This window comes from Pseudophryne corroboree, chromosome 1, assembly GCF_028390025.1.
Source record: "Pseudophryne corroboree isolate aPseCor3 chromosome 1, aPseCor3.hap2, whole genome shotgun sequence".
NCBI classification, from domain to species: domain Eukaryota; kingdom Metazoa; phylum Chordata; class Amphibia; order Anura; family Myobatrachidae; genus Pseudophryne; species Pseudophryne corroboree.
The window spans coordinates 559,297,511-559,307,752 of record NC_086444.1 but is presented as its reverse complement, the minus strand read 5'-3'; positions in this window follow the sequence as shown (position 1 = coordinate 559,307,752).

Below are 10,242 nucleotides of genomic sequence, written 5' to 3'. Positions count from 1 at the left end.
CTTCAACAGTGACATCTTCAATTTGACTATCAGGAACTGGACTGCGGGTGCTCCTTCCAGCACTTGCAGGGGGCGTGCAAATGGTGGAAGGCGCAAGCTCTTCCCATCCAGTGTTGGGAAGGTCAGGCATCGCAACCGACACAATTGGACTCTCCTTGGGTATTTATGATTTAGAAGAACGCACAGTTCTTTGCTGTGCTTTTGCCAGCTTAAGTCTTTTCATTTTTCTAGCGAGAGGATGAGTGCTTCCATCCTCATGTGAAGCTGAACCACTAGCCATGAACATAGGCCAGGGCCTCAGCCGTTCCTTGCCACTCCGTGTCGTAAATGGCATATTGGCAAGTTTACGCTTCTCCTCAGACGCTTTTAATTTAGATTTTTGGGTAATTTTACTGAACTTTTGTTTTTTGGATTTTACATGCTCTCTACTATGACATTGGGCATCGGCCTTGGCAGACGACGTTGATGGCATTTCATCGTCTCGGCCATGACTAGTGGCAGCAGCTTCAGCACGAGGTGGAAGTGGATCTTGATCTTTCCCTATTTTAACTTCCACATTTTTGTTCTCCATTTTTTAATGTGTGGAATTACATGCCAGTAACTATCAATAGCAATGGCCTACTACTATATATACTGCACTCAACTGAAATGCACCACAGGTATGGATGGATAGTATACTTGATGACACAGAGGTAGGTAGAGCAGTGGCCTTCCGTACCGTACTGCTATATATACTGGTGGTCACTGTCAGCAAACTGCAAAACTAAAATGCACCACAGGTATAGAATGTAGATGGATAGTATACTTAATGACGACACAGAGGTAGGTACAGCAGTGGCCTTCCGTACCGTACTGCTATATATACTATACTGGTGGTCACTGTGTCAGCAAACTGCAAAACTAAAATGCACCACAGGTATAGAATGTAGATGGATAGTATACTTAATGACGACACAGAGGTAGGTACAGCAGTGCCTTCCGTACCGTACTGCTATATATAGTATACTGGTGGTCACTGTGTCAGCAAACTGCAAAACTAAAATGCACCACAGGTATAGAATGTAGATGGATAGTATACTTAATGACGACACAGAGGTAGGTACAGCAGTGGCCTTCCATACCGTACTGCTATATAAAGTATACTGGTGGTCACTGTGTCAGCAAACTGCAAAACTAAAATGCACCACAGGTATAGAATGTAGATGGATAGTATACTTAATGACGACACAGAGGTAGGTACAGCAGTGGCCTTCCGTACCGTACTGCTATATATAGTATACTGGTGGTCACTGTGTCAGCAAACTGCAAAACTAAAATGCACCACAGGTATAGAATGTAGATGGATAGTATACTTAATGACGACACAGAGGTAGGTACAGCAGTGGCCTTCCGTACCGTACTGCTATATATAGTATACTGGTGGTCACTGTGTCAGCAAACTGCAAAACTAAAATGCACCACAGGTATAGAATGTAGATAGATAGTATACTTAATGACGACACAGAGGTATGTACAGCAGTGGCCTTCCGTACCGTACTGCTATATATAGTATACTGGTGGTCACTGTGTCCGCAAACTGCAAAACTAAAATGCACCACAGGTATAGAATGTAGATGGATAGTATACTTAATGATGACACAGAGGTAGGTACAGCAGTGGCCTTCCGTACCGTACTGCTATATATACTGGTGGTCACTGTGTCAGCAAACTGCACAACTGAAATGCACCACAGGTATAGAATCTAGATGGATAGTATACTTAATGACGACACAGAGGTAGGTACAGCAGTGGCCTACTGTACCGTACTGCTATATATTATATACTGGTGGTCACTGGTCAGCAAAACTCTGCACTGTACTCCTCCTATATAATAATATACTGGTGGTCCCCAGTCCCCACAATAAAGCAGCACACTGAGCACAGATATGGAGTGTTTTTCAGGCAGACAACGTATACTGGTGGTCACTGTCAGCAAAACTCTGCACTGTACTCCTGCTATATAATACAGCTGCTCCCCAGTCCCCACAATTAAGCAGTGTGAGCACAGATATATGCAGCACACTGAGCACAGATATGGAGCGTTTTTTTTCAGGCAGAGAACGGATAATTGGTGGTCACTGATCAGCAAAACTCTGCACTGTACTCCTCCTATATTATACAGCTGCTCCCCAGCCCTCCCCACAATTAAGCAATAGTGCACAATCAAGTTCAACAATAACGGAGAGGACGCCAGCCACGTCCTCTCCCTAACATTTCCAATGCACGAGTGAAAATGGCGACGACGCGCGGCTGCTTATATAGAATCCGAATCTCGCGAGAATCCGACAGCGGGATGATGACGTTCGGGCGCGCTCAGGTTAACTGAGCCATACGGGAGAATCCGAGTATGGCTCGGACCCGTGTAAAAAGGGTGAAGTTCGGGGGGGTTCGGTTTCCGAGAAACCGAACCCGCTCATCACTACTTCAGCCCCGACACTCCAACGCCGGGTCCCGCCGCCTCTTCGGCCTCCAGCGTCGCGTGGGTGATTGGACAGCGGATCCAGCACTGGATCCGCTGCCCAATCGCAGGTGCCTCGCTGACATGGGGGTGGTGTCCCTGTCAGCGAGGCACTTCTTTCAGTGCCGCTTTCCCTATCTATTTGAATGGGCTTATACAGCCCAGTGCTTGGCCCCGCCCCCTGCTCTGCCCCCGTTCCCATTATCTATGGGAGGCACCGCTATCAGTGCCTCCCAAATGCATTTAAATGCATCAAATTATTACAATTAAATAAAGAAGATACTTATGACACAGACTATGTGTCATAAGTATCTTCTTTGTATAATTGTAATAATTAATCACAGGGGAGGCACTGCCTCCCCTGCCTCCCCTGACTGCACGTCCCTGCTAACCAAGGGGGTGATAACAAAATAGCAGAGCAGCTCTTTTTGCATACCTCCCAAAATTTTGGAGGGGGTGATATCGGGAGGTTGGAATCACTCCCATGCTGTACGTCATGCCCCCTGATGCTTGTTACGCTAGGAGTATGCCCAGTGCTTCCCAAGCTGCAGGGCTGACCCCAGCCTCTCTCTACAGTGTGGATCGATTCATCAATGCAGCGGGGAGAGAGTGCCCTCCCAAAATCAACACCCCATGGGATACTGCAGCCCACAGATGGGAGGGAAGGCCAGTGCCCAAAAAGCGTGACTGTCCCACCAAAAATAACGCCATGACTAAACCAAAACATCTAAAAAACAATTGTGTTCATATATTTGTTCCCATGTTGCAAATGGTGTGCTCACAGTGACTATTTAGCAAACATGCATGCAGAAATCAGCAGAGCATTATTCATGAGAAAATTCAGTAAGACCAGGAGGGTGCAGGGATGAAATTGAGTGATAGTGCTAAGCCTTTTGACTGTATTTCATTTAACACAGGTTCTTAACAAATAATCTTCCAGTGAAGGGACCCAGTCTTATCACACTCATGCAGACTGCTTCAAATCCTTATCTCCATTGAACAGTCTGCTGTAGTGATTTTTTTTCTTCTTTTTTTTTTTTTGCAGGGAAAAGCAGAATCAAAAGCCACATGATTGTAAACCTTGGTAAACCGTCCTCTCTGCTGTCTTCAAACAAACAGAGCACTGAAGTTGGCAAGCAGGGAGAACTGGCTCGAAATCTTTGTGCACATATTACATGAACGTGGCTTGTAAATTTGGTTTATGCATTCATTATTTATATATATATATATATATATATATATACTGTATATATATATATATTTTTTGGGGGTGAAATTTGCTAAATGTGCTGATTTCTATATTTCTACATAAAGCACCTAGCACTGAGGCTGTAATTATAAAGCCATTACATCTTCTATACAGCCATTTGTAGACTGGAAGGGACAAACATTTGTTTAGGCTTGATAGTATTCCCTAGGAAATGTGTTTCTGGGCCCCTGGCACAGTACTCCACTGACTTGTCTCCTGGTGAGATTTATAGTGTGAAAAATAACTGCTGTGTGAGAGGGCTGTTTTTATTCTTTTAGGAATAAGAGGCTTCTTCAGCCCACAATGCTAGATACTAGTCTCTCTCTTTTTGCAAAAATGTATAGAAGAATATATCTACAAATATTTTTTACTGCCTCAGTATGTATTTGTGGGTTTTTCGGGAAACACCAACAGATAGTTGTATAATACAGGCAAGTAGCTACACTTTTGGTGCTTACTAGAGGTATAAACCTTGGGTTGTGGAGATTAAACATATAAGAAAGACAATACTGCAATAAACCCCTTTACTTTTAGCCAATATATTGAGACTTTTTTTGTGTCTTTTGCCCTTTTATAGTTTTGAATGTCCTAGAAAAACAATTTTTACAGTAAACATTGCTGATCTTATGTTACAGCTGATTTCTTATGCTGGGTTTTTAACGTGAATTGATGGGCTCCAGATTATTGCAAACCCCTCTAGCCACAAAAATACTGGGACTAATTCAGAGTTGCACGCAAATCTTTTTGTGGACGTATCTTGCAATTTTTAGCATTATGTGAGCTTTGTAGTAGAGCACACGCTGTATAGACGTAACAGGACGTCCACATGTGGGTTACATTAATGCTGCTTTCACATCGCAAAACCTGCTTTTGAAACGGTTCTTTAAACGGTTCTTAAAACGGGTCTGAGCAGTTAAACCCCCTTCACATTGCATGTTGTAACCAGTATATTACCATTTCATTACTGTTTTGGTACCTTTCACACTGAACCCGTTTCACCCATACAAAACAGTGGTTGTCATTTAAAATGTTTATTTCCTGCTTCTGCCTAGTGACATCACACATGGAGACAGCCTATCACCTTCTGGGGCTTGCAAATACCGTTTCAGACCCTTTCACACTGCACAATGAAACGGGTCTGAAACGGGTAGGACCCTGCTTTTTTACCGTTTCAAAATACCGGTATTTTGTAAACGGTAAATTGAAGGTGACCCTTTCACATCGCAGCTCGAACCGTTTAGGAAGTTAATAAAAACGGCAAATTACCGGGTACAAGCTGCGGTGTGAAAGGGGTATTAGTGAGGATGTTTTCAAGGCTATGTAGATGGAACTGAATGCCTGCTGAGTGTCAGATGGCTGGTGTAAATACACACTAATAATAATGATGGTTATTTGAAAAAACATATGGATAGGGATTGTGTGGCCACACATATATGCATGCTTAGAGGCATATGGGCAAGTATCATTTTTCCAGAAAACATTGTACATATTTTTGCTTGTTAATAAATTGTATAAATTACAATTACATCCTTACAACACCGAGGTCATGAGTTAAATTTCTGACCATTGGCACTATGTTCTACCTGTGTTTGCATGAATTTCTTACTATTGCTCGGCTGCTTGTACCTCTAACATAAAACTATACCCTATGGGAGTCATTCCGAGTTGATCGTAGCTGTGCTGAATTTAGCACAGCTACGATCGTTAACTCAGACATGCGGGGGGACGCCCAGCACAGGGCTAGTCCGCCCCACATGTCAGTGCCGGCCCCCCCGCACAAATACAAAAGCATCGCACAGAGGCGATGCCTTTGTATTTGAGGAGTAACTCCCGGCCAGCGCAGCTCCTGCGGCTGTTCGGGAGTTGCTCATCGCTCCCGCTGGCCGCAGCGGCTGCGTGACACCTCACGCAGCCGCCATGGCCCGCCTCCCCAACGGTCCAGCCACGCCTGCGTTGGCCGGACCGCTCCCCCTAAACAGCGGCTTAACGCCACCGTTCAGCCCCCTCCCGCCTAGCGACCGTCTCAGAGGCGATCGCTAGGTAACGAAAGCTGCCATGCGCTGGTGCACTGCGGAGCTGGCGCATGCGCAGTTCCGACCCGATTGCTGCGCTGCGACAAACTGCAGCGAGCGATCGGGTCGGAATGACCCCCTATGTGTATATATGTCCATGTGGTAAGGAGTATGATGAGAATGATTCTCTCTGTAAAGCCATGAGTAATATGTCCACACCCTATAAATAAGATAAATAAATTATAGCACATAAGTAAACATAAGTTATGTTTTTATGAATTACAATATTTTTGTTATGTTATACACTATCTAGGGTCACTGTTATACTTAATGAGGGTTTACACCAGTGGCTCCCAAGCTCTCGTAAATCAATGCTCCATAGAGTATCAGTATTTTTTTACTGCACCCCTATGTTAAAGTTTCTTATTTAGAAATTGAGAACAAATTGTTAAATTGAGTTAATTGCACTTATATGTCATCGTTAGGTTCAGTTATGTGGTGGTGGAAAGGGTGCACTTATGTTTGCCACATATTTTATGACTGGCAGCCACCAGCACTGGTTATGCCTGTCACATTGACTATAAATAATTTGATTTGGTACTGGACCTCCATCCTGTGGCACCCTTGCAACTACCCCTCGGAACCCAGTTTGGGAACCACTGGTCTACACTTTTGTACAAAATGTAGTAGTTATGCAGATGGCAGTTATCTCCGGATGGGAGGGATATAATAAGACATAATAAAAGTGAAAAGGTAAACATTGTAATTTGTGTGTATGTGTCCCATGTAACAGTAGGATTACTGTGTTCAGTTACTGTTCAGTTAGATAAGTGCCACTTTAATATCTGTTTATTTAGTGCTAGAAAGTGAGTAGATCATCTTGCTAATGTTATAACAATTTAACTCTACCCTCTGTTTAAGACTAAGGGTATATTCTTATTAAAGTCGGATCCATTCCGACATGCATTTATCGGAATCGATCCAACAAGCCCTATTCAAGGAGCGGCCAAATCCGACTGTCGGATTTGGCTGTTCTGGTGTCCAGTTCTGCTGCTGCTGTCAGTGGCGGCGGGGAGCGAGGTCAGTGGCGGCAGGGAGCGCGGTCAGTGGCGGCGGGGAGCGTTGCCGGAATGAGGAGCCTAGCCGGGGGGAAGCCCTGTTATAGAGGTACCTGTGCCCTGCTGCCTCTATAGCCCGCCACCACGCTCCCCCGTATCATGTCCTCAATCCGACTTTTTTTAAAGTCAAATTGAGATTGTCGGAAAGGGGGCCAAAACCTGTTGGATTTGGCCCCGTTTCTGACAGGAGCTCGCGGTTCGGCGGCTATTCCACCAATCCACGTGCTTACGACAAGTCGAATTTCCCAGCTTGTCGGAAAACTGAGGGGGGGATTGAAAAGGTCGGAACCCCTTCCAACCTTAAAAAGTTGAAAACTGCCGTCTTTCGGACAAGAAGGCAGTTTCGACTGTATTTGAATATACCCCTAAGTCTGACTGTTAATGACCAGACATGATATAACTTTGGAAGCCAGTTCTTTAATTAAAGAATATAAGTACTGGGAACAATATGTCTAATAAGATGGATGGTCGGCACTGTAGTTTTTGTATATCATTTTGTAACCAAAATAAATGTTCAAATTATCAGAGACTAGAGATTTTGTGTCCACTGATTCTTATCTGATTCATATAAAATGATGTTCTACCATCGTTTTGGTGTCAAACTCATTACTCATTGGGGAAAATTAAATTCTACACTATGTGCCGCGATGCTGACTGTGCAAATATAGGCCATATATGGTACTGTAGGGCTGAGATTGCAAGTTTTATGGGAAGCAAGGGAAAACTTGTGACGCTCGTGGGCAAAGTGCTGGTCCGATAGAGTACATTACATGCATTGTGCAGAATTAAGTTCTCCTCCATTGTATTTTGTTAGAATGACAATGTTATTTTGGGGGGGAAATTAACCTTTACACATCAAGATGGGAATAATTATTGACTTGTAGATTACTCAACCGTCTTGTTGGTAGTACACCCCGTGTAAAAGAATGGCAAGCATTGACCCTTATACACAGTCATCAAATTATACTACATTATGCAAAATGGTGAAGGTTCTTTTAACAGGAAAAGACCCAAATCTAATAATTGGTTAGCATGGACAATGTATCTCAAGAAATATATACTATGAATGGTAGGGAGTAGTTATTACTATTACATGTTTACTATAAATTAAACAGGGTAGGCATAACTATGCAAGTATTATCCTTCAATGTATCTATCTTGTAATCCCTAACATGGGAAATTGCAACTAAAAATGTAAAGTTACCTTTAAAAAAAGTTATATTTCATATACACATATAGGGAAGAGCTTATTATCTGGATACTGAATGTGCCAGAAGGGAATAAAAACTTGCACAAGTTAGCCTTTTCCAGAACGCGATGACCCTAAGTGACAGGGCTAACTGGCCTATCTTTTATTTTCTGGCCTGCTTGAGACTAATCCAGACAGATCAATTATGCGCTATATACACATGAAGGATGGTGCCTCTGAACTCCTCCCATGGCTCCACACTGTGGAGATCCCAGAAGACTTTTAGGCAGTAGTGCTGCAGGTGCAGTTTCTCCATAGCGTTGTGAGAGCAATGAATAATAAAGGTTTGCAGCTCAACCATATTGAGCCTGTTTAGCGGCCACTAAATAATCCCCATTTAATCAGATTATGCAAATTCCTACTTCAGCGCCCTCACCTCTTTTCCCTCACAACCTCCCCCACTCATTGAACACAGGGAAAAGCATAACAAATCCTGCTAAGAGGCCATGTCTAATGTAATATGTTACACTTAACAAATAGTAGAACTCCATTACCAGCAAAGTAGATGGCTAGACTGAGAAATTGTCTCAGGCCAGTAAAAAGGTGTGATCCATTGATTGCTGTGTGTACAGATAGTTTACTATTATTTAATAGTACTTTGAGGAAGAGCTGTTTCTAGCCCACTAAGTACAGCTCAAGCATGAGTAAAGAGGGATATAATGTAGTCACATGTGCAGCAATATATAATGAACGCTAAAATTACCAACAAATATATTTATATAAATAAGGAATATCTTTTCACCTTACCAACAAATATATTTATATAAATAAGGAATGTCATTTCACCTTAATGGTTTCTTTATAACTTCTCTTTTTAGCACACTCTAACAAAAATGGAGGCTCTCAACCTAACTACAGTGGCTATAATTAATTTTCAGCCATTTTCTTATGAAGCAAAACGGTATTATGGTATCCTAAAATTACTACCGCTAATCAGAACAAAATATACTCTAAATTCAAGTAAAATAAAAACATTTATGGAAAAAAAAAAAAAAAAATATATATATATATATATATATATATATATATATATGTATACAGGTTGAGTCTCCCTTATCCAAAATGCTTGGGACCGGAGGTATTTTGGATATCGGATTTTTCCGTATTTTGGAATAATTGCATACCATAATGAGATATCATAGTGATGGGACCTAAATCTAAGCACAGAATGCATTTATGTTTCATATACACCTTTTACACACAGCCTGAAGGTCATTTTAGCCATTATTTTGTATAACTTTGTGCATTAAACAAAGTGTGTCTACATTCACACAATACATTTGTTTCATATACACCTTATACACACAGCCTGAAGGTCATTTAATACAATATTTTTAATAACCTTGTGTATTAAACAAAGTTTGTGTACATTGAGCCATCAGAGACAAAGATTTCACTATCTCACTCTCACTCAAAAAAGTCCGTATTCGGAATATTCCGTATTTCGGAATATTTGGATATGGGATACTCAACCTGTATATATAAACAGTAGTAATGGCGGCACTCCACAGACTTGAAGACGTTAAAACACCTTTTTCTTTATTAGGTCCTACGCCATTTCAGCTAACAACTCGTCATCAGGGACAAGCATGCTTGTCCCTGACGGCGGGTTGTTACCCGAAACTGCGTAGGACCTAATAAAGAAAAAGTTGTTTTAACGTCTTCAAGTCTGTGGAGTGCCGCAATTACCGCTGTTTCTATCCAGGTCTTTTGGGACTTATGGAAGGCACTGCAGCCCTTTACTGGAATTCCCCACAGTGAGTGCCGGGTTCTTTTGGTATGTATATATATATATATATATATATAAAAGGATAATATAGCGCCACTTGTGAGATGGAATCTCAGTAAAACTATATATATGTATAAATAATCTGCTAAAAGTGCCGTAGGATTACCATAAAAAAGCACACATAACCTTATTATAGGTGTCAGCCAGACCCTAAAATGCAATACTGGTATAGTACTGCTAGGCGTATAGGAAATGGAGGGATAGGGGTATCGGCTAAAAAGTGGTTAATAAGCTTATAATTTAAAAGCCAAAGAATGTATGAATATTAAAAAAGTTAATACATATGAGAGTAAAAAAATCCATTAAAAAGTTTTTACCATTAAAATAG